Here is a 24,819-nt window from a genome sequence, read left to right on the forward strand (position 1 = left end):
GGGTTTCACCATGGTGGCCAGGCTGGTCTTGAACTCCTGACCTCAGGTGATCCACCCATCTCGGCCTCCACAGGCGTGAGCCACCGAATCCAGCCCAAAATGAAACTTTTAAATATCTTTTCTTTTTAAGAGAGGGTCTCACTACATTCTACATTGTCTAGGCTGGACTTGAACTCCTGTGCTCAATAGATCTTCCTGCCTCAGCCTCCCAAGTGGCTGGGATTACAGGCATGTGCCACCACATCTGACTTTAAATATCTTTTCTTTTCTTTTCTTTTTGAGACAGAGTCTCACTGTTGTTGGCCCAGGCTGGAGTGCAATGTTGGCCTGGGCTGGAGTGCAATGGTGTGATCTTGGCTCACTGCAGCCTCCACCTCCCAGATTCCAACAGTTCTTCTGCCTCAGCCTCCCGAGTAGCTGGGATTACAGGCACGTGCCACCACACCCACTAATTTTTGTATTTTTCCTAGAGATGGGGTTTCACCATGTGGGACAGGCTGATGTCAAACTCCTGATCTCAGGTGATTGGCCTGCCTCAGCCTCCCAAAGTGCTGGGATTACAGGCGTAAACCATCATGCCCTGCCAATATCTATTCTTTCTGAGACAGAGTCTTGCTCTGTCCCCCAGGCTGGAGTGCAGTGGTGCAATCACGGCTCACTGCACCCTCTGCCTCCCAGGTTCAAGTGTGTGCGTGACTCAGACTCCCAAGTAGCTGGAATTACAGACCTGTGCAACCACGCCCAGCTAATTTTTGTATTTTTAGTAGAGACAGGGTTTCACCACGTTGGATAGGCTGGTCTTGAACTTCTAACCTTAGGTGATCCACCCGCCTCAGGATTATACACCCATGCTAGGATTATACAAAGTGCTGGGATTACGGGTGTGAGCCACCACGCCTGGCTGTCTTTTCTATTTAAACACTTTGTCTTCATTTGGTTAATACTATTGTCATCTCTAATACAGTCTACATTTTAATTCTTATGAGTAAACCTCCTTGGTTCCCCAGTGGCCCCAAACCAATGGAAATCTAACAAGTATGTTTCATATTCTGATGCGCTCTCACCTGAAAGATGGGTGGAACATGCAAAGGCAGAAACAAACATAGGCCTTAGATAGCAACTCGGATTGAGTTACTGACCCGTTGAAAGCTGTTCTCTGCTAGGCTGTTAACTGAGTCTGGGAGGGGCTATGTGATTTGGTCGCTTTTTATGACCAAAATTTACTGGAGATGCAGATACACTTGCATATAGTAACACGATGATCATTACATTCCAGAAAACGAAGGTGACGGAGGGACGGTGAGTGACACAGACAACCGGTGAGTGATGAAGGGAGTTGTGTGAGCTTCACAGCACGCAGGAAAGCCGTGGGAATCGGGTGCTGCGGGAGAAGCAAAGGCTGGGGTGAGCCGCGGCTCCTTAGCAATAACGTGGAATGAAACTGATCTGATTTACGGAAGGTGAGGGCCCTGGGGCGTGAACTGGCTTAAGCAAAGGTTGGAGGAGTTTGAGAAGGCTGGGAGAAACCCAAGGAAGGCCTTGAAGGCCCGGAGACGTGTTTCCTTGGTTTCAGCTGATTGGCTTGGGTGTATCTGAGGGCGTGTTGGACCGACTCTGGGAGGGGAGGAGTTATCGTGTAGGATTGACACTGCCTGCGAACGCGTGGTCCGTAATGGCCAGAGGAAAGCACTGGGCCAGGCTGCCTGGAGATTTAGCTGCTTTCAAGGTAAGAACTTGGGTTCTGTCTCTTTAGTGGATTTAAATCTCCAATAGCCCTAGACCTGGTTCAGTCTTCCCCTAAGGCCCATCCCTAAACAAAGTGGCCCTTCAGGAACTCAAGGAAAAGGCTCCATGGCCTTCTGTATATCAGAATACTTCAAAGTGGTAGATGGTTCAAGTTTGTTTAATTGCATGATTGAACTAAGAGCTGAATAGGATCGAAACAAAACTAAGAGTTGAATAGGCTCTCAGAAATAATCTAGTCTCATACTAACATGAAAATTTAGGCAAGCCGGGCGCGGTGGCTCAAGCCTGTAATCCCAGCACTTTGGGAGGCCGAGGCGGGTGGATCACGCGGTCAACAGATCGAGACCATCCTGGTCAACATGGTGAAACCCCGTCTCTACTCAAAATACAAAAAATTAGCTGGGCATGGTGGTGAGTGCCTGCAATCCCAGCTACTCAGGAGGCTGAGGCAGGAGAATTGCCCGAACCCAGGGGGCGGAGGTTGTGGTGAGCCGAGATCGCGCCATTGCACTACAGCCTGGGTAAGGAGGGAAACTCCGTCTCAAAAAAAAGAAAATTTAGGCAAAAAGATTATTAAACTACATGCATCATATTTAAGAATTCATCTTTCCTGATTTCAAATGTGGCTTTATCTATTGAACTTTATGATATCGTATCTGATTTCAGCTGGAAACAGGAATTCTCAATGTTCCTGAAAGTATAATACTTTGTCATTATTTATGATTGTGGCAATGCTACTTCTAAAAATCGTAAATAAGGAATTCGTACTTCCTTTTTAGTTGAATTAAAATGGGACAGTTTAAAGATGATTAAAGACAGTATGTTATTATGAAACCAGAACTTTAAAAAAATCTCACTAATAAGCAAGTATTCAAATTAAAATCTTGTGACTAACATTAATTCAACATTTCTGAACATGCTTGAAGGTTTCTAGCTTACAGCGACCCCTGGTGTTACATTGAGACACATGCAATCTGCTGTTCCCATCTGCTGAAATAGCTCCTGGCAGGGGGCTGACCAACTTTACGTAAAGCAGCCCATTTCCAGTGGCTGTGGGGTGAAGCAAATTTCTGTAAAGGAAATTAGAATCTGTGCGCTCAACATACAAAAGACCAACATTTTATTAGGTAATACTTGTACATGTCATTAAAATATGTACGAAAGAAACAGCGAACCCATGAAATTCATTTTTCTCAGCTCTCCATTATTAAAGTGACTTATTTTAAAAATAAAAGCAATGATGGGAATTTCAACTTATTTGTAGCCTAATATAGAAGATGGCATTGTCCAAAAAGAGAGATATAAAATCTATTTTTTAAGTGTCTTAAAATCTGCAATCATGCAGAATTGTGTTCCTTCATGAACGGCAAATTTAAGAAACAGGTATAATCTGTGTGAATACGTGAGACAAATCTAAGTCAACTGTGCACCAGAACAGTTAACTCTGGATATGCTACTGTAATGAGAACACAGTTTCCACCTCAAATCCTTCATCCAACATGGAGGGATGAAAAGGAACGAGAGGAAGAAGAAAGGAAAAATAGGAAGAACGAAAGGAGAGGAGACAGGGGAAGAAAAGAGATGGAAAGAAAGATTTGTTCTGGATCTTGGTCATAAGAAGGGGAAAAAAAGGGAAGGAAGAGGAGAGAAAACACAGACATTGGATGGATTCTGCCTCCTGGGTGTTTCAATTTGAGTCTTGATCACTGCCAATCTGCTGGGGCTGGTTCAATGCCTGACATGTATTAGGTTCACAGGTGCACTGCCCTTCAGACAACAGCAGTTTCATAAGGTTTAACTATGCAAAGCTGACCAGTTAAAACTATGCCAAACATATAATTTAACATTTGCATTTCTCGCCTAGTGTGTTCAGAATAAGGTGGGACTGGGTAGCACTCCCAGCTGCAGTTTCTGTTTTTTGCTTTTTTTTTCTTTTTTTGAGATGGAGACTCCCTCTGTCACTCAGGCTGGAGTGCAGTGATATGATCTCGGCTCACTGCAACTTCCATCTTCTGGGTTTAAGTGATTCTCCTGTCTCAGTCTCCCAAGTAGCTGGGATTGCAGGTACATTCCACTATGCCTGGCTAATTTCTTGTATTTTTAGTAGCGACGGGGTTTCAGCATGCTGTCCAGGCTGATCTCGAACTACTGACCTTAGGTGATCTGCCTGCCTTGGCCTCCCAAAGTGCTGGGATTACAGGTGTGAGCCACCGCACCTGGCCAAATTTCTTTCAGGCTTCACACCACTGACTAGGCCTGCATGAGACCGTGCATGGGGAAACTGTAAAACTGTGTAACTGCAAAATATTGCCACCATGAAAGTGGCATGGGGCCCCTGAACAAAGCCAGCAGCAGCTATGTGTAAAGCTTGTGGCCCAGCAATCATGGAAAACAAGAGTAGCTCCACGGCTGTTAAATTAGGATTACAAAAATGCTGCCCAGCCCAAAACGGTTCTCTAAATTGCTCAGACAATTCCTGAAAATCTTTTCACAGAACACAGCGTTCTTATTAGAACAAAAGGTGGTTACAATGCATGTATTCTTTTTTTTTTGAGACAGAGTTTCACTCGTTACCCAGGGTGGAGTGCAATGGCGCGATCTCGGCTCACCGCAACCTCCACCTCCTGGGTTCAGGCAATTCTCCTGCCTCAGCCTCCTGAGTAGCTGGGATTACAGGCACACGCCACCATGCCCAGCTAATTTTTTATATTTTTAGTAGAGATGGGGTTTCACCATGTTGACCAGGATGGTCTCGATCTCTTGACCTCGTGATCCACCCACCTCGGCCTCCCAAAGTCCTGGGATTACAGGCTTGAGCCACGGTGCCCAGCCCCACAATGCATGTATTCTTACTGAAGTCTATAATTGCACTTATTTATTTTCTTAAGAGCCAAACATTGAAAGATGGGAGAGGGGCAGGGTGTGGTGGCCACACCTATAATCCCAGCACTTTGGGAGGCTGAGGTGGGCAGATCACAAGGTCAGGAGATCGAGACCATCCTGGCTAATACGGTGAAACCCCGTCTCTACTAAAAGTACAAAAACTTTAGCTGGGCTTGGTGGCATGTGCCTGCAGTCCTAGCTACTCAGGAGGGAGGTTGAGGCAGGAGAATCCACTTTGCTTGAGCCTGGGAGGCAGAGGTTGCAGTGAGCCAAGATTGCGCCACTGCACTCTGGCCTGGGCAGCAGAGTGAGACTGTCTTCAAAAAAAAAAAAAAAAAAAAAAAAGAAAAGAAAGAAGGGGAGGAAATATGGAAACCAAAGCTGGGTATAATTTAAAAAATCACAGTTACCCACTTTTGCTAAAGGAGAGCCTATTGTTAAAAAGCTCTATCAGAAGCAACAGAAGAGAGAGAATGTAGGCAGCTGAGTTGGGGGGGGGCTCAGAAAGGCAAATAAAGGGAGACGGAATGTGCTCAGATACCAACGGACCCTCAGTAGAAAGAAACGAAAGCATCCACAGGCTCTAAATTGTGTTCCAAGACATGGGTCTCTCAGAGGTAGAAACCACAGGAATGATTTTCACCGCCTAAATCTTTTGACTACGGAACAACCCTATGATTGTGCAAGAGCTTACTCATGACTTAATGTGGAGTGATAAGGAAAGAAAAACCAGATTTTATCATGGCAGTTGTAAAATTTGAAAACTGTAGAAGCAGACCTGAAAAACCCCTAAATATCAAAAACAGGCCAGTTGAATCAATGGCATTATATCCATATGAGTAGACCCATATTTCACGATAGAACACTACAGAAACATTAAAAGAAATATGATAAGGTCGGGAACGGTGGCTCACGCCTGTAATCCCAACACTTTCGGAGGCCAAGGTGGGTGGATCACCTGAAGTCAGGAGTTTGAGACCAACCTGGCCAACATGACGAACATTGGTTTCTACTAAAAAAAAAAAAAAAAAATTAGCTGGGCGTGGTGGCAGGCACCTGTAATCCCAGCTACTCAGGAGGCTGAGGCAGGAGAATTGCCTGAACCTGGGATGGGGAGGTTGCCGTGAGCCGAGATTGGGCCACTGCACTCCAGTCTGTGTGAAAAAGGAAAACTCCGTCTCAAAAAAAGAGAAAGAAATATGATAAAATCTAACTCTACTGACATCACACGTATACATATTTATGTACTTGTAAAAACACCTAGAAGAATTTACAAATTGTGTGTGTATTAGTGACTACGTCTTAGGAATAATTTGGGACAGGTAAGAAAATAATTGAATTCTTTTAAATGGTTTTTATTTTTTAACAAGGATAACCTCTCATAAGTATTTTAAGGATACCATTAAGTTTGTCATCTAGTGAAGATGATTGCTTTTAGAAACTGTTTCCTTACTATTATGGCTAATTAGCTCTGAAGGACATCTCCAAGAATAAAGATTCCTCAGGCACTGACAGTCGAAAACTGGGGAACAAGACAGGAACCCAGATAACTTCAGAAAGGCAGCTTAGAAGGACCAGAGGAAAGGTTCATAGTTCTGTGATGGTTCAGAGGACAAATAAACGACACCCAGTTGGGTAGACCAGGAAAAAAAAAAACGTTAAAAATCAGTAGTCTTGCCTGGCGCAGTGGCGTGTGCCGGTAGTCCCCGCTACTCCGGAGGCTGAGGCTGGAGGATCACTTGAGCCAGGGGTTCCGGGCTGTAGTGCGCTATGCCGATTGGGTGTCCACACTAAGTTCGGCATCAATCTGGTGACCTCCCGGGAGCGGGGGACCACCAGGTTGCCTAAACAGGGGTGAACCGGCCCAGGTTGGAAATGGAGCAGGTCAAAACTCCCGTGCTAATCAGTGGAGGGATTGCGCCAGTGAATAGCCACTGCACTCCAGCCTGGGCAACATACCGAGACCCTGTCTCTTAAAAAAAAAAAAATCAGCCGGGCGTGGTGGCTCAAGCCTGTAATCCCAGCACTTTGGGAGGCCGAGGCGGGTGGATCACGAGGTCAACAGATCGAGACCATCCTGGTCAACATGGTGAAACCCCGTCTCTACTAAAATTACAAAAAATTAGCTGGGCATGGTGGCACGTGCCTGTAATCCCAGCTACTCAGGAGGCTGAGGCAGGAGAATTGCTTGAACCCAGGAGGCGGAGGTTGCGGTGAGCTGAGATCTCGCCATTGCACTCCAGCCTGGGTAACAAGAGCGAAACTCCGTCTCAAAAAAACAAACAAAAAAAAGACAGTAGTCTTTTGACAGGAAGATGAGACGTTTTCAGGAGTGTCAGGCTGAGTAGAGGCAAACACCAGGAGGAGCACGTCTAGAGCTAATAACAGGCACTAGTAATCGAGCACTTACTACATGCCAGGTGTTGTTTTCGGCTCTTTACAGGTATTATTTCACAATACTTTTATAAAGCAGGCATTATGATCTTCATTTTAGAGATGAAGAACCTGAGGCAAAGAGAGTCTAAGGCACTAACTCAAGATCACTTTGCTGGCGAGAAGCACTGGCAGGAGCCTCAGCTGGCTGGAGCTCTCGTCTTCTCATACTCGGGCCTCATGGAGGCCAGGGTCTTAGTCTGCAGGCCCCAAGTGGCCACCCAGAGCAGGCAGTGTGACACTCTGTGGTCCAGGTGAGAGGTCATGAGAAGAAACACTGGTTCCTCACCCACTGTCCAGCTCCACCTCCGGCTCGTAAGAGTCTTCTTCCTCTTCCTGTCCATGTGGAAGAGGAGTTGCCTCTCAGAGGAGACAAGGTGCTCTGCCTTCCCACCAGCTCATCACCTTTTAAAAAAATTCCCAGCCAGGCGCAGTGGCTCATGCCCGTAATCCCATCACTTTGGGAGGCCAAGGCGGGTGGATCACAAGGTCAGAAGTTCAAGAACAGATTGGCCAACATGGTGAAACCCCATCTCTACTATTAGCTGGGCATGGTGGCTCATGCCTGTAATCCCAGCTACTTGGATGGCTGAGGTGGGAGAACTACTTGAACTGGGACCCAGAAGGCAGAGGTTGCAGTGAGCCAAGATTGCACCACTGCGCTCCAACCTGGGCTACCGAGAGAGACTCTGTCTCAAAAAAATTCCCATCATCTTTTATTTTTTAGAACCTGGGCCCGGGGTAGGGAGGGTGTCTCACCATGGTGCACAGGATGGTCTTGAACTCCAGGCCTCAGCCATCCTCCTACATTATCCTCCCAAAGTGCTGAAATTATAGGCCCAAACCACCATGCCAGCTTTCAATGCCTTTCATTTTTGTGAAGAGATAATTCATGTGGTCATATGGTTCCAAACTCAAATTATTCAAGGCTAAGCAGTGGAAAGTTTATTTTCTATATATGTGCCTGAGAAGCCAATGTCACTTCATGGAAGCAACCAATGCCTCCCATCTCATCTGTGTTCTTCTAGAAGTATTTAGAGATAATTACATAGAGTGCATAAAGATACTCGTAACTGTTTTGTCGAAGACGCAGTGGATGTGCAGAACATAATTTATCTGACCTGTCCTGTTAATAGGCATCTTTTACTACTGTAAACAATCTTGCAATAACTATTCTTGTTCATCATTTTCCATACCTGTGGACATCTCTAGAGAGTAAATCAGAATGGACACTTTACTCCTTGTAATATTAAGCGTAATCGCTTGTCAAATTGCCCTCCCTTGAGGTTATCATAAATTTACACTATGAGATCTAAGTGCCCATTTTCTCACACCTTTGTAATATTGCATATTATCAAATGTTTCCATTTTTACTTAAATTCTGTTTTTGAGATATCCATATTGATACGTGTAGCTTTATTTTATGCATTTTTAATTACTAGGTACATTTCTATTTTTAAACTTCAGATTCTGGGGGCACATGTGCATGTTTGCTGCATGGGTATGTTGCATGATTCCAAGATCTGTGCCTCTGTCGATCCCATCACCTCATAATGAACACAGCACCCAATAGTTTCCAACCCTGCCCCTCTCCCTCCATCCTTTCTTTTGGAGTCTCCAGTGTCTATTTCCATTTTTATGTCCTTGTGTACTCACTGTTTAGCTCCCACTTATAAGTGAGAACGTGCAGTGTTTGGTTTTCTGTTTGTGTTAATATGCTTAGGATAATGGCCTCCAGCCCCATCCATGTTGCTGCAAAGGACGTTAAGTTTGTTCGTTTTTTATGGCTGTGTAGTATTCCACAGATTATATGTACCACGTTTTCCTTATCAAATCAATTATTGTTGGCCCCTTAGGTTGATTCCGTTTTTGTTTTTTTTTTTTTTTGAGACAGAGTCTCACTCTGTTGCCCAGGCTGCAGTGTAGTGGCATGATCTCGGCTCACTGCAACCTCACTCTCCCAGGTTCAAGTGATTTTTGTGCCTCAGCCTCCTGAGTAGCTGGGATTACAGATGTGCCCCACCACACCCAGCTGACTTTTGTATTTTTTAGTAGAGACAGTTTCATCATGTTGACAAGACTGGTCTTGAACTCCTGGCCTCATGCGATCCACCCGCCTTGGCCTCTCAAAGTGCTGGGATTACAGGCGTGAGCCACCACACCCAGCCAGTATGTCTTCTTTCGAGAAATGTCTATTCATGTCTTTTGCCCGATTTTTAAATGAGGTTATTATTTTGTTGATTTAGGTTCCTTATAGATTCTGGGCATTAGTCCTTTGTTGGATGCGTAGTTGGCAAGTATTTTCTACTGAGTACTATTTTTTTTTTTTTTTTTTGAGACGGAGTTTCGCTGTTGTTACCCAGACTAGAGTGCAATGGCATGCTCTTGGCTCACCGCAACCTCTGCCTTCTGGGTTCAAGCAATTCTCCTGCCTCCCAAGTAGCTGGGACTACAGGCACGCACCACCATGCCCAGCTAATTTTTATATTTTTAGTAGAGACGGGGTTTCACTTTGTTGACCAGGATGGTCTCGATCTCCTGACCTCGTGATCCACCCGCCTCGGCCTCCCAAAGTGCTGGGATTACAGGCGTGAGCCACCGCGCCCGACCTACTGAGTACTATTAAATTGTGCAAATACATACAATTTACTTATCCACACACCTATTAATGGACAACTAGGTTTATCTTTGACACTGGTGATGTCCTCCTATTTCTTTTACTAAACATTACACGTAATTCATTTTTAAAAGCTGTATGTCCGCATCTGGTATAGACATGAATAAGACATGCTCGCTGGTCTAGAGTTATGCCATGTTTAGGATAAGCAGAAAAGGGTGATGGGAAAAAATTAAAAATAACAAAAAAGAAAGGGCTGGTGGGTCATAGGTGAAGGAGATACACTGTGTGCATACAAATATAATTGTGAGCAAAATCAGGAAGAATAGAAAAAGCGCGTTATCAGAGTGCCTGGGCAACGATAGGAATTTGTTGAGAGCATGAACTAATGAGTCGGTGAGAAACTGATTGCAAGGCCTGCTGAGTGTTCAGCTGCAGACTTTGAGGGATTAATCTCCCTTACTACTAACTGCCGTGTCTCAGGCAAGACAGACAAAGTTGCTAAATACCCAGGAAATGCAATACGAGAAGAAAAAAGGAGGGCAGAAAGCCAAAAGCCTACAGCACCCACAGTGGAAATCCAACCCTAGGCCATCATTTGAAGACCTTACAGGTAAATGGGATAGATTGGGAAGAACAGTCTTTGATTGCTTTCACGTTCTGGTTACTTTTTCAGTTTTCGTAACTTGAATAAAGAGCCTCAGTCAGTCAAAAACACTGTATGTCAAGGCTAATATTTCTACTCGTGAACAGTACCTCATTAATCATCTTTTGAACTGCAGAGATACTCCCAGCTGGCTAAAGGCCACTGCACCCTGCCTATATTTACACTGAGTTAAGAATAAATCTGGCCAGGTTGCTTTGTTGTTAAAATGACATACCAATGATCTAAAGGTCAAGTTCAAGTTCATATACTGTATTCTAATTCTCCAGTCGGTTGTCATATCATGAAAAAGGGAGTTTCCACGTAAGAACTGTATTAACACTGACTATCCACCAGCGGCAAGTTTGGCACAGGACATTTAATCTTTGGGTAATGATGTATTTTGTGACTGGGTTAGTGTGGTTAATTTTACTGAAGTTACAGTTAGAAATTTCTTCTAGTATTTAGCTTTCTGCCATAGAAACAGAATGCAAACCTTTCATGAGTACAGATATAAGAGAATATTTTATGAATACTTTAAAAGATGTCAGTCTTCTTTCTCTCTCGTATCTCAGATTAGGACTTTATTTTAGTGATTCTATCTCCTTTTCTTATTATATTTTAGAGACAGGGTCTTGCTGTGTTGCACAGGCTGGAGTGCAGTGGCACAATTATGGCTCACTGTGCCTTGAAGTCCTGGAGTTAAGGGATCCTTCTGTCTCAGCTTCCCCAGTAGCTAGGACTACCGGCATGCCCTCCTAAGCTCAGCTAATTTGGTTTTTAAATTTTTTTGCAGAGACAGGGTCTTGATCTGTTGCCCCAGCTGTCCCTGAACTCCTGGCCTGAGGCAGTCCTCCCACCTTGCTCTCCCAAAGTGCTGGGATTACTGGCATGAGACACCACTCTCAGCCTCTCCTTTTATTATTTATCTATCCCTCAAATTAAAATTCTGCACTGAGACTTCACTGACAGAGCCATTTCTTGACAATTTTTTCTTGGAGCCAACTTCATTACCTAAGTAAGCTACAAACAATACATTACACATTCAACAAGGGTCAACTGCATGCTATAGAATGTGAAGCACAAAAAGTAGGCATCTACTAGAGATCCAAGTACTTATGTCTACAAGATTCCTTTAAAAAAACATATCGTTCCACAATTAAGAACTACGAGTGCATACTATTTTAAAAAGTGATTTACATTGTATGTAGTAGTATGCCGTTATATTGTTTGGTTTTTGAGCAAGTAAAAATCAGCCTAGGACTGAGAGTAAAAAAAAAACCTGCCAGTAAATGTTATTCATCCTACTGAGATTTTTAAATAGAGTTTGAAGAGGAAAACCCCATTAATGAAGCTGACCTTCCAGTAAAATGGCAGTTTGTTGTGACAGACGGAGTAAGGTGTATAAAGCAGCCGGCCTCGTGCCTCACACACACCTATTCAGTTTGTCAGCTCCCAATTCTGGGCACTCCTTCTTCCTTTGTAGCACCTAGAGAATAACTTCTGGGCCTCTGCGACAGTGTGGACCAGAGCAAGGCACAGTTGAAGCTACAGAGCAGTTGAAAAATTAAAAATGGTAATTAACTGGCAACCAATCTTTCAAATGTTTTGGAAGAACAGATGATAATGTACAGATCCTAGCCCACTGCCCAAACGGATGATAAATAACAACAGAAGAAATGCACTTCCATATTCTACTCATTTCAGAAGCTGCCAATTTTGCCTCCTGGTCTCTCAGTTTTCTGCCTTCTCGCCTTCAATTCCTCGGCCCCTCATCTATTTCTGTTCTTTTTCACCTTAATGCACTCCATCGTCTACTCTCCTTGTAATGTACTTTATCTCTTTCCCTCAATCAGTGGTGTGCCTAGCGCATGTGACACCTAGTACAGATCACTTTAAGTGGCTTCTTCCTCTAAAGGAGAAAATTATTTTTCATAGTCATGAAATGAAATACAGACTAGAAAGAAATGAGGACACTGAAAAATATTTTATTGATCTTTACTTATGTAACTGTATCATTAAACTTTCCCAAATAAAAATATAAATAAAATAATACAGTACAAAAAAGCAAACAAATTAATACTTTTCTGTTACATGAATGTGTTTTTTGGAAAAAAAAATTAAAGGCTGGTGGAGAGATGTGGAAATGGTTAGAAAGAGAACTCTCCCAACTGGGCGCGGTGGCTCACGCCTGTAATCCCAGCACTTTGGGAGGCTGAGGCGGGTGGATCACCAGGTCAAGAGATCGAGACCATCCTGGCCAACATGGTGAAACCCCGTCTCTACTAAAATTACAAAAATTAGCTGGGTGTGGTGGTGTGCGCCTGTAGTCCCAACTACTCGGCAGGCTGAGGCAGAAGAATTGCTTGAACCCAGGAGGTGGAGGTTGCAGTGAGCCGAGATTGTGCCACTGCACTCCAGCCTGAAAGAAAGAAAGAAAGAAAGAGAGAAAGAAAGGAGAGAGAGAGAGAGAGAGAGAGAGAGAGAGAGAGAGAGAGAGAGAGAGAGAGAAAGGAAGGAAGAAAGAAAGAAAGAAAAAGAAAGAGAGAGAACTCTGCCCATAAGCCTCAGAAAATGATGTGTATACATGATCCAATAACACAGTAGAAGTTATTAAATTTGTTTTGACACCTTTAACATCTCCAAAGTATAGTCATGTGTTTTGAAACTGCTCTTTAAAGCTAGGATTTATGTAGTGCCAAAGGTTGGAGATACGAGCTGTGCACAACAGGCTGAAGCAATTTAGCACTGTTCAGAACGTACTTCCAATACCAACACAAACGTAAAGCCGCGTCCTTATATGCTGGGGACCAATTGTATAATCAAGAGTCATTTGAATTAACGCCCCCAAAGTATAATTAAAAAATAAGCAATAAAAGTCAGGAGTGGTGGCTCACTCCTGTAATTCCAGCACTTTGGGAGGCCAACAGGGGCAAATCGCGAGGTCAGGAGTTCGAGACCAGCCTGGCCAACATGGTGTAACCCTGTCTCTACTAAAAATACAAAAAAATTAGCTGGGCATAGTGGTGGGCACTTATAATCCCAGCTACTCAGGAGGCTGAGGCAGGAGAATCACCTGAACCTGGGAGGCGGAGGTTGCAGTGACTCAAGATCGTGCCATGCACTCCAGCCCAGGCGACAGATCTGTCTCAAAAAAAAAAAAAAAAAAAAAAAAAAAAAGATAAGCAATCAAAATGTGTCAAATTGAGGCCTATACATGTTACTAAAATTTAACAATCACAGAATTGATTTAGAACTGAAATCAGTGATTCTCACCCTTGGCTGTTTTGCCTCTCAGGGCATTTGGCCATGTCTGGACACTTTTGGGTGTTAGCATTGTGGGGAGTGCAATGAAATCAAGCAGGTATACAGCTAAACATCCCAAGACGCACAGGACAGCCTCTCACAACAACTGTTTGGCCCCAAATGACAACAAAATGAGAAACCCTGGCTTGGGCCAACCAGGTTTTTGAGGCAGGGGTGTATTTTTTCAATGACATTGTTTAGGATTTGATGGCAGAAAGGTGATAATAACAGAAGGCTGATTCTAGTTGTTTTCATTGTTGCTAATTGTAATTGTATAGACAGTATACCCCTTTGTTGTCTGTACCCAGGGGTAACCACTCCCACACGCCACCCCATCTTGGCTATCATTCATTGCTCCATTAGAGTTCTTTTGGAGTACCAGCTTAGTGACGCATAAATGAACCAGCGCTAGCCACAGGTGACTTATGTGGCTATTCTCTTGGTTCATCTCATGCCCACCTCATTTTTAAAAACATAACTAAAAATTTGTAAATAACAGCTTTACTGAGGCTGGGCATGCTGGCTCATGCCTGTAATCCAAGCACTTTGGAGGCCAAGGCGGGCGGATCACCTGAGGTCGGGAGTTCAAGACCAGTCTGACCAACATGGTGAAACCCCGTCTTAAAAAAAAAAAAAACACAGCTTTATTGAAATATAATTTACAAACCAAAAAGTCGTCATTTTAAAGTGTACAACTCAGTGGTTTTCAGTATATTCACCAAGTTATGAAACTCTCACCACTAATTTCAGAACATTTTCATTATTCCCAAAAGAAATTTTCTATCCAGTGGCGGTCATATCCCATTCTTCTCTTCCTTCCTCCAACCTCCGGCAAATGCAATCTATTTTCTATGAATATGCCCATTCCAGACACTTCACATAAGGGTAAACACACAACATGCGGCCTTTTGTGGCTGGCTTCTTTCACTTGGCATGTTTTCAGTATCAGTACTTGGCTCCTTGTTATTGTCAGCTTATGTTCCATGTATGGATGAACGACGTTTGGTCTATGCATTGATCAGCTGATATTTGGGTTGCTTCCATTTTGGCTACCTAAGTTTGCTTCTCTGAGCATTTGTGTGGACATAGGTTTTCAATTATCTTCAGCATATACGCCTATGAGTGGAATTGCTGGATCATGTAGGAACTCTATGCTTATTATCTGAGGAACAGAAATTCTTCTACCACATATGATATTCCATTGTTGGATATACTACATTTTGGTCATCCATTCATCATTAAAGAACCCTTGGATTGTTTCCAGTTTTTAGCTGTTGAGTAATGCTATCTGACCATTTGTGTATAAGTTTTTGTGTGTGACATGCTTTCGTTTCTCTAAAAGTGAAATTACTAGGTCATGTAGTTACTCTTTAATCTTTTAAGGAACTGCCAAACTGTTTTCCAAAGTGGCTAAACCATTTTGTAATCCCACTAACAAGGGTTCCAATTTCTCCATATCCTTGTCATCACTTGCTATTGTCTTTTTAACTACACTAGACAAGTGGTTATGAAGTGCTGGCTTGTGCTTTGATTGCATTTCCCTAGTGACTAATGAGGTTGAACATCTTTTCATGTCCTTACTGGCTACTTACGTATCTTTGTACAAATGTCTATTCAATTCTTTAGCCCATTTTTAAAGCTGGGTTGTCTTTTTACTGTTGACTTGGAAGAACTGTTTATATATTGTTCCTTATTTATGTGATTTGCAAATACTTTCTCACATTCTGTTCTTTCTTTTCAGTTTCTTTTTTTTTTTTTTTTGAGACAGGGTCTTGTCGCCCAGGCTTGATCTGGAGTGCACTGGCTTGATCTCAGCCACCTCATGTCTTCAAGCGATTCTCCAGTCTCATCCTCCTGAGTAGCTGGGACCATAGGCGTATGCCATCACGCTAGTGAATTTTTGTATTTTTGTAGAGATGAGGTTTTGCCGTGATGCCCAGGCTGGTCTCCAACTCCTGAGCTCAAAGTGATCCACCTTCCTTGGCCTCCCAAAGTGCTGGGATTACAGGCTTAAACCACTGGGCCCAGCCTCTTTTCACTTTCTTGATGATGTCCTTTGAAGCACAAAAGTTTTTAATTTTGATGAAGTCCAATTTATCTAATTGTGTGTGTTTATTAACTGTTCTTTTGGTGTCATATCTAAGACACCACGGCCTAATCCAAAGCCAAAAATGTACTCCTCTTCTAAGAATTTTATAGTTTTAAAGTATTTGATCCAATTTGAGCTAATTTCGTCTGTGGTATGGTATGAGTGCCACTTTATTCTTTTGCACGTGGACATTCGGCTTTCCCAACACTACTGAGAAGGCTATTTGCCAGGCTGGTTGCAGTGGCGTGATCACGGCCTATTGTGGCATCCACCTCCTGAGCTCAAGCAATCCTCCTACCAGATTCCCAAGTGGCTGGGCTGCAGGCTCACGCCACCATGCCTGGCTAATTTTTTTTTTTTTAGTAGAGACAGTATTACAATGTTGCCCTGGCTGGTCTTGAACTCCTTGCCTCAAGATATTCTCCTGCCTCAGCCTCCCAGAGTGCTAGGATTACAGGCGTGTGCTTCAGCGCCTGGCCTATTTTATAATGATTTTCTGCTGATCCTTGATTCAGGAGAAAAATCAATTGACCTTAAACTTAGTTCATTTCTGGACTTTCAGTTCTATTCCATCTGTTTAATCTTAATGCCAGTACTATACCATCTTGATTACTGTGGCTCTGTAGCAAGGTTTGAAATTGGGAAATAAGAACGTTTTACAGATCTTTTTTTTTTTTTTTTTTTGAGATGGAGTCTTGCTCTGTTGCCCAGACTGGAGTCCAATGGTGCAATCTCGGCTCACTGCAACTTCTAACCCCTGAGTTCAAGTGATTCTCATGCCCCTCCCGAGTACCTGGGATTACAGACGCCTGCCACCACGCCCAGCTAATTTTTGTATTTTTGGTAGAGATGGGGTTTCACCATGTTGGCCAGGCTGGTCTCAAACTCCTGATCTCAAGTGATCCACCCGCCTTGGCCTCCCAAAGTGCTGGGATTACAGGCATGAGCCACCTCGCCTGACCTCTCAATAGCATTTGAATTGTTTTTTGCTATTATACAGAAATACAACAAAATATTTTCAAGTAAAAACAATACTTCTGAAGCCATTATAATGAAACAGGAAAAAGGTATTTGTTTTAAAAGTCACTTAATGGAGACTTTAACATTTTTACTTCTTTTGAATCTATACTACCCACTGTGTGGAAAACATACCATAACTTCTTAATAAGGGCTAGCTGAACCTCCTTTCAGAAAATCTGTCATTTTCAGCTCATTTCTTGGTGGTATTGGATATATATATTTTTAAATAATCTTCTTAAAACAGGAGTATAAAATTGCTCTTGGGAGCCTTAAATATGCTAGGGAAAAAAACAAGCATTTCACAAAAGTATCTCTCTTTGGTCAGCTTCCAGAACTATCGCGGTAGGAAAAAAAAAAAGTACTGAGTGGCCACTGTGTAATTTTTGTAGGGAAGACACAAATGTCAGAGCTACAGTGTATTTTACATGCAGTTTTTCATTCTAACCTATACCGCAATGTAAGGTAGCTAAAGTAGATACTGCCAACACAATTTCAAAATGAGGAACTTGAATTTATAGATGTTAATTCATTGTCCAAATCCAAATGAGGTCCCAGGTTTTCCAACTCATAAATGCAGACAAACACCTGGAAAGCTTTGTGTGTAGATTAGGATTTTTCTGAAAAGCTTATTTCAAGGGAGGGGTGACATCTATTGATAGACATAGCAGGATTATGACAATTTTTAGACAATTTTTAGAAATTTAGTCTTGTCTGTCAAAGCCATTCCTTTTATTAGCATTCCCCCCAGATCTTATTAAACAATGAAGAGCACTGAGCCGTGCCAGTGAAGTGCATTTGACACTCAGGGTAGGTAATTTTTTAACACCCCATTCCCCTATAAATTAGTTTCAGTAACAATGGAACAACAACAATTATTATTAGAAAAGAAATTGACAGCAAAATTTTTTAAATTGAAACTTTAATCAAGGCAGTCAAATATTTAAAAGTTATAAAAAAACACACAAATATTACAAAACCAAAAAGAAAAAATTTAAACCACTTGATGGTTTTGAGATCTGCCTGGGAGTTTTAACTTTGATCCTTTGTTAATAAGTCATTTTATGCAAACAATTGTCCAGCACCTGTTACGTGAATTTCAATAAGATAAACATCTACAAAAGATATAATTTGTTTCTACTAAATTATATTGATGACAGTGTTTTATATCTTGATTTTTTATTTTAAATGGATGCATAATGAAACTGGTCAGTTTCAATTTTAAAGATATTTAGGTTTTGTAAAGTATTTCACACATGAACTAAATGTGGTACTTACCAAGTGGTTCCACAGAAGGACAGAATGAGATTATAAAATGGGATGGAGTCAAAAACCCACGACTACCTTAAATAGAAGGGACAGAATAGTGACTGTTGGGGAAAATTTGTGGATGCAAAGAGGTTTGCAGATTTCAAGGCAGAAGAGGAAGCTCTTTTCTCACGGCTTCTATTTCCTCAGTGATGTAGGAGGTGAGATTATTTACCAAGGAGAGAACCGGGAAGAGGTGGGAATTATGGATTTAAGAATAGTGCAGATGCTCCGATGGCGAGTAGGCACAGTGAACTACTAGGGAAACAACACAGAAGGCTGGGGTAGAAACGGAGTCCAGGTTTCCAGAAATTCAGCTCATTGCTCCTTTTAATAAATCATACTGAAAAGGAGTGATGATTGGGAAAAGTATTTTTCATGAATGGACAGCAGGTAGGGTTGACTAAAACAAACACATCATTTGAGGAAGCAAACAAAAACACCAAATGGTGTTATTAAAATAAACGGACTTCAGAAAATTGGAAAAAAGCATTCACTGTATATGATAAACCACAGAGAACTCATTTTAAGTTAGTCTTTCGTAAAAGACTAATGATACTTTCTCAAAAATATGGAGTCTGGAAATGCAGGAAAATGTACACACAGAAAAGAAAAACCATTCAGAATTTGATTTTGTACTTAAAAAACCGTTAGACTTCATTAGACACATTTTTATCATACTGCCCTCATGTATACATAAAGACAAAAACAGAAGCAAATCACGTCGGTAAAGGTATTGCTAAAATTTCATCCCTTTTGAAATATAACTCTTCTGAATTACTTCCAACTCAGAGGCTGTCTGGGTTTTTCCACGGAATGTATCCTTTGCAGCACTGAAAGCACTGGCAGCAAGCACTTCCTTGCGGAATCCATAAAAGAACTACAGCTGTGGTGCTGGGTACCTAAGCTGCCTTGGGGAATGTTGTACAACACATCTCATTCATCACTTCTCTCACCATTACAGTTAGGATTTTTTCCAATCTGGTGTTTTTGGTGTCTTATAGTAAGCACAGGAAGTAGATGGCACTGGTTGACAAGCCTGCAGGACCACTATCCTTCCACTGTTAAATAAAACCGGATGTCAGAGATGTTAAAATATGAACAACGGCAAAACAGAGCTCACTAATTTAAGACGTTTTCCTTGCCTTTAAATAATTTTAGGTTGGGGTGAGTAATCAATCCCAATACTTTGGGAGGCTTAGGGGAAAGGATAGCCTAAACCCAGGAGTTCGAGACCAGACTGGGCAACATGGTGAAACCCTGTCTCTACAAAAAATACAAAAATTAGCTGGGCGTGGTGGCAGACATCTGTAGTCACAGCTATTAGGGACAGCAAGGTGGAAGGATCAGTTGAGCCTGGGAAATTGAGGCTGCAGTGAGCTGTGAGTATGCCACTGCATTCCAGCCTGGGTGAGAGAGTGAGATCCTGTCTCAAAACAAATAAATACTTTAATTTTTTTTTTAGAAATGGGGTCTCACTTTGTTGCCCCAGCTGGAGTGCAGTGGTATGGTCATGGCTCACAGTAGGCTCAAACTCCTCGGCTCAAGCAATCCTCCCACCTCAGCCTCCCAAGTAGCTGAGACTAGAGAAGTGTGCCAGCACACCTCGCTACATTTTTACTTTTATTTTTTTAGAGGCAGGTTTTTGCTATGTTGTCCAGGGGGTCTCAAACTCCTGGCCTCAAGCGATCCTCCTACCTCAGCCTAACAAAGTGCTGAGATTACAGGTGTGAGCTACCATGTCAGACCTATCTTTAAATATTCTTCTAAAATATAATATTAATGGCTGCATAGTATTTCATTATATAGGTATACCACACTTTAGCCCTGTAATACTAAACAAAGGGGTTGATTTTGTCTCTCTGGGAACATTACAAAATGTCCAGAGGCACTTCTGATTGTCATAACTGGGTTGTTATTGGCATCTAGTGGGCAGAAGCCAAGGAGATCCAACATCCTAAAATGTACAGGACAGCCCCTTACAACAAAGAATTAACTGGCCCCAAATGCCGGTAGTCACAAGACTGAAAAACTCTGTAGCCTGCTGCTAGACATTTTTTGAGACAGAGCCTCACCCTGTTGCCCAGGCTGGAATGCAGTGGTGCAGTCTCAGTTCACTGCAACTTCTGCCTTCCGGGCTCAAGCAGCCTTCCCACCTCAGCCTCCCAAGTAGCTGGAACTACAGGCGTATGCCATCACATGCCTGGCTAATTTTTTGTGTGTGTATTTTTGGTAGACATGGGGTTTTGCCACATTGCCTAGGCAGGTCTAGAAGCCTTGGCCTCTCAAAGTACTGGCATTATAGGTGGGAGCTGTGAGCCACCTCGCCCAGCCAACTTTTTCTTTAAACCCCTGCAGGACTGACACCAAATTAAGAGGTAGCATAGGATGTCCAGGATATAGCCTGTACAATTGGATTCCCTGGGTTCAAATCCTGGCCCTGACAGTTATTAACTAGAAGGAAGTACACTGAACTAGTGACTTAACCTCTCCATGCCTTATTCACCCATCTGTAAAACTGGAGAACATTTACAGAAACTGCAAAGGGCAGCTAAGACAACTGAACAGCTTGATAAATGTGAAACCCACGTCTGGCATCTAAGATACACCCATAAGTGTTTCATGAGTTCAGTCAGGTCATACTTTTTAAGAAACACTTTTATTTATAAATTTCACTATTGAGCTATATGACTGAAATAGGAAGGCACTGACAGAAAAATCAGGAACAAAGAATCTCAAGGTTTGGGGCCTAAGTCATTGAATCTAATGTCTCTGAAACCATTAGATGGTAGTAAAAACAAATTAGTGTGTAAGACTAGCAAGGGGAAAAAAAGAATAGAAGACAGCAGTATATGTCACAAGCAGCAAGTACTTTTTCCTGTATGTGTATACCAGGTCCCAATGTGGAACTGTATTTCTTAATGTGGGTCACAGTAAAAGTTAGAAAGTCACCACCTGAAGTCCAACTAGCACTTGACATTTGAATCAGTTCTGTATCTGTGTCTACAAGACTGATTAATTTCTGCCTTAAGGCATTTTATAAACAGTGCCAGCTCTATTTTTGGACATTTTGCTAGGCAGCTCTTCAAAATAAGGCAAGACAAGAACCTACTAAAATAGGATGCAGAAAGATACCTCTTTCCATCTGAAAAATGACTACAAATGCTTTGTCTTAGTCTACTGGTTGAAATGTTTGAGGAAATCCAGCATTCTACAAGTGTTTTCTTGGCTGTGTGGCTGCCGCACTGGAAAGAGTGTTGCTCATGAGCTCAAGTGTATCACTAGCTTTGAAGATGGTCATTCCTAAGTTAGCCATCATCATTATTACTAATAATATGTGTGAGTACACACAGAGCAGCTGAAGAGGGTGGCTTTCAGGTCTGTAAATAGTACTGAAAACATTAACTTAATAATCAGAGTGCCAGCAGCCTCTAAATAGTACATAATCATATATACCAAATTAGTTACAATCTTAAAAACAAAGTCCAAAACAGTACATCTTTTTAACCCTTTTAAAAGTGAACAATAACTGTGACTCATACTTTGAATAAAGCCGAATTATGTGAATTGTGGCTGCTGGTTGTTTGAGTATCACCTGATAGAAAATTAGGGTGATGACACTAAGTTGTTTGAGAAATATTGAATACACATGCTGAATGCCTCAGGCAGAGCTGACAAAATTCAGATGCGTATCATAATCTTCCCAATATACTGAATATACTTTGGTAAATAATTAATATCATATACACTTGTTACTGCAATTATTATTATTATTTGAAATGGAGTCTCACTCTGTTGCCCAGGCTGGAGTGCAGGGGCACGATCTTGGCTCACGGCGACTGCCATACCCACATTCAGTCGATCCTTCCACCTCAGCCTCCTGAGTAGCTGGGACTACAGGCCAGCGCCACCATGCCTGCTAATTTTTGTATTTTTAATAGAGGCGGGGTTTCACCATGTTGGCTAGGCTCATCTCGAACTCCTGAGCTCAAGCAATCCACCCACCTCAGCCTCCCAAAGTGCTGGGATTACATGACTGAGTAATTTCTGCCTTAATTGTTTTGAATGGTCCCCTATATGAGCCTTTGAGATATTTAATGCCAGGAATTTCCACAGTAACTTACTAGTCAACCATCAATATAAATATTTTGCAGAATTTATTACATACAGCAAATCTTGTATTAATTGCTGACTGTGCCAAGCTCTCCATAAAGTTCCAGGAATTTAAAAATTAATAATGCATAGTTGTTAATCTTACAAGTTTCACAGATTAAGTGGGGAGAGAAAAATTTACAGTTGTGTGATATGGAGAAAGGTTAGTAGAAGGGTGGAGACTCCAGAAGTCAGAAGCTGTTAACATCCAAACTGTGTGTGTGTGTTTTATTTTTTTAGATGGAGTTTCGTTCTTGTTGCCTAGGCTGGAGTGCAGTGGTGCGATCTTGGCTCACTGCAACCTCTGCCTCTCGGGTTCAAGCGATTCTCCTGTCTCAGCCTTCTAAGTAGCTGGTATTACAGGCACATGCCACCACGCATAGCTAATTTTGTATTTTTAGTAGAGATGGGGTTTCATCATATTGGTCAGGCTGGTCTCAATCTCCTGACCTCAGGTGATCTGCCTGCTTCAGCCCCTCAAAGTGCTGGGATTCCAGGCGAGAGCCACTGCGCGCGACTTCCAAGCTGTGTTTTAAGAGATGACTTTGAATGGTGAACAAGAACACTCTTGGATGAGGAAACTCATATAGAACACATATAAAGGGGAGAAAAGTGCTGGGAGATACAGCTGCAGAGATGGGTCGGTACCTATTCGTGGAGAGATTTTCATGCTAGGTTAAGAAGTTTAAATTGTGTCTGGTATAGGAAACAAAATGAATGAAGGTTGTTAGGCAGGAAAGAGATGTCATTACACTGGTCTTGGCTGCAGTACATAATGGAGACTGGCAGGAGGCCAATTCAGGTATAAAGTGAGGGCCTGAACAAGTTGTGGGGTACTGTCAAATGTTTATTGAGTGCATACCACTGTACACCTGGTATTGGGGAGACAGTACATCTTTTAAAAGAGCTTACAGTCAGCAGGCTAGATGACACTGAAAGATACAATGTGAGAATCTAAAGAAATTACAAGCATGTGGCCAGGTGCTGTGGCTCACCCCTGTAATCCCAGCACTTTGGGGGAGGCTGAGGTGGGTGGACCACTTGAGGTCAGGAGTTCGAGACCAGCTTGGCCAACATGGTGAAACTCCATCTACTAAAAGTACAAAAATAGCTGGGAGAGGTGGCGAGTGCCTGTAATCCCAGGTACTAGGGAGGCTGAGACAGAGAATTGCTGGAACCTGGGAGGTGGAGGCTGCAGTAAGCGGAGATTGTGTCACTGCACTCCAGCCTGGGTAACAGAGTGTGACTCTGTCTCAAAACAAACAAAGAAACAAACAAGCATGTTAGGGAAGGAGTCCCAGAGAAAGCAATACTGAAGTGTGATTGTAAAGATCTGAACTGATTTGAAGTACTTACTGATTTGAGTGTTTACTGTGCATCCTGTATAATCCCTCCATACTCCTAAAGAAACCACTTTCTTTTGCCCTCACTGTAATCTACCAAAGCATTTAAAATAGTTAATAATTTAAAAAACAATAATATGTTGAGGCCAGAAGGTCTCTCTCTCCCCTGTTCTCTGACAGCACCTTACCTTTGCATCATTCGCACACTATTATAATTACTTGAAATTACTTGGAAGAGGTCCAGAGAATGGGCAGACATTTAGGAGTGCCAGGAAGGAAACAGCACAAAAGGGAAGGAGTATAAATGTTAAATAATTCAAAATGGCAAATGCTTTAAAAAGTTCAAATAAAATTTCAGTACTGTAATTTACTGTAATTTGGATGTCCTTGTTAATGATCTGTTTGCAGTTTATATAAGAAATACACAGTAGGCGAAAAATGAGATTGGACCGAGGACTTCCTGTCAGAAAATCCGATTGAGAAGTGATGCTACAGAATTTTGTTGGTTCTTTTTTTTTTTTTTAATTAAGGAAAGGAGAATAGAGGGTGTCTAACAGGCTTGGTAGGAAGGAAAGTAACTTGTTAAGGCTTATTACCACGGACACATGTATTAGTAACTTGTAACAGTACTTCCTCTAGATATTTGCATATATGTAGATGGCGGGGGGAGACCCCATAAGTACCGAGGCAGGAGTCAGAGGCCTCAGTCTATTCCCATATAAATAATGAAGAAAATAACTAGAGATATAGCCATCGTAGTTATGCATAGGTGATCTTAGTTCTCTTACTAATGCCACTTAGGTCGGGAAGTGTGAACCTGGGGTGACACTGTGAAAGGAACAAACCTAGGGCAAGACGCTCTAGGCCCTCTGTCGCCCTTGTAAGGGTTGCTGGAGGATGCCTTGGCTGCGCAGCAGCGCCAGTGCTGGGAAAGCACCCGCTGTTCAGCAAGCTGTGGAAGGAGATGTCAGAGATGTCTCCCTCCCTGGCGGAGTGAGGAGAAAAGTCCACTCCTCCAAGCTCTAGCGGTAGGCCTGGCAGCTGTCAGGTAGGCCCACAGACATTAGGGGCTTAATTGTCCCTCTGTGATGCTGTGCTTCAGGGGTCACGTTCCATGTCCACTCTCAAGTTCCACTTCTGCACCTGGTTCTTTGTTCTTAGCAGAGATAATAAGTAAAAGTAATAGACATCTCAATGTCTTTGTTCTCTCTTGACAAGTACGGAAAGTGCTGATACCTTATGCTCCTTACCTCATCTCGGCTCCCAAAAAGTCTTGGGCCCC

General features: G+C 42.4%; 1 protein-coding gene across 11 annotated transcripts in view; it reads right to left on the bottom strand.

The window, feature by feature from the left end:
• LOC118148433 (uncharacterized) overlaps positions 1-24,819 on the bottom strand; it is a 190,049-nt gene that overhangs the window by 162,718 nt on the left and 2,512 nt on the right. Inside the window, exon 2 of one of the 11 annotated variants that reach the window (XM_078352455.1) lies at positions 1,065-1,381. The exons of 8 other annotated variants lie outside the window; for them this stretch is intronic. The gene's annotated coding sequence lies outside the window, so the exon portion shown is untranslated. Of the gene's footprint in view, positions 1-1,064; positions 1,382-18,972; positions 19,104-24,819 lie in introns of those variants that run through there. 2 more of the 11 variants (XM_078352456.1, XM_078352461.1) reach the window with 2 other exon arrangements.

This window comes from Callithrix jacchus, chromosome 16 (genome assembly GCF_049354715.1).
Source record: "Callithrix jacchus isolate 240 chromosome 16, calJac240_pri, whole genome shotgun sequence".
In the NCBI taxonomy this organism is placed as follows: Eukaryota; Metazoa; Chordata; class Mammalia; order Primates; family Cebidae; genus Callithrix; species Callithrix jacchus.